The sequence below is a fragment of the Penaeus monodon genome, chromosome 22 (assembly GCF_015228065.2).
Source record: "Penaeus monodon isolate SGIC_2016 chromosome 22, NSTDA_Pmon_1, whole genome shotgun sequence".
Classification (NCBI taxonomy): domain Eukaryota; kingdom Metazoa; phylum Arthropoda; class Malacostraca; order Decapoda; family Penaeidae; genus Penaeus; species Penaeus monodon.
The window spans coordinates 1,550,074-1,550,384 of record NC_051407.1 but is presented as its reverse complement, the minus strand read 5'-3'; positions in this window follow the sequence as shown (position 1 = coordinate 1,550,384).

Sequence of the window (311 nt, the reverse complement as noted above, 5' to 3'; positions counted from 1 at the left end):
ACAGTAGGAATGAAAGATTTAGAATAAAAAAAGAAATCGTTGTGATTTTTTTTCTTTTCATGCATATCTTTTCTACACAAGTATCTACCTTTTATTTTATCTGCTTATTTTCGTTTTTACTTTTTATTTTCATTAGCACCTTTCATAACATTTCTACACAAGTGTCTACCCTTTATTTTATCTTCTTATTTTCGTTTTATTTTTTATTTTTATTTTTCATTGGCACCTTCCGAGACCTTACAGATGTCGGAGTCGGGGGGGGGGGGGTGGAGGAGACTGCTTCCGCGAAAAACTTAGTTGGGGGGGGATAC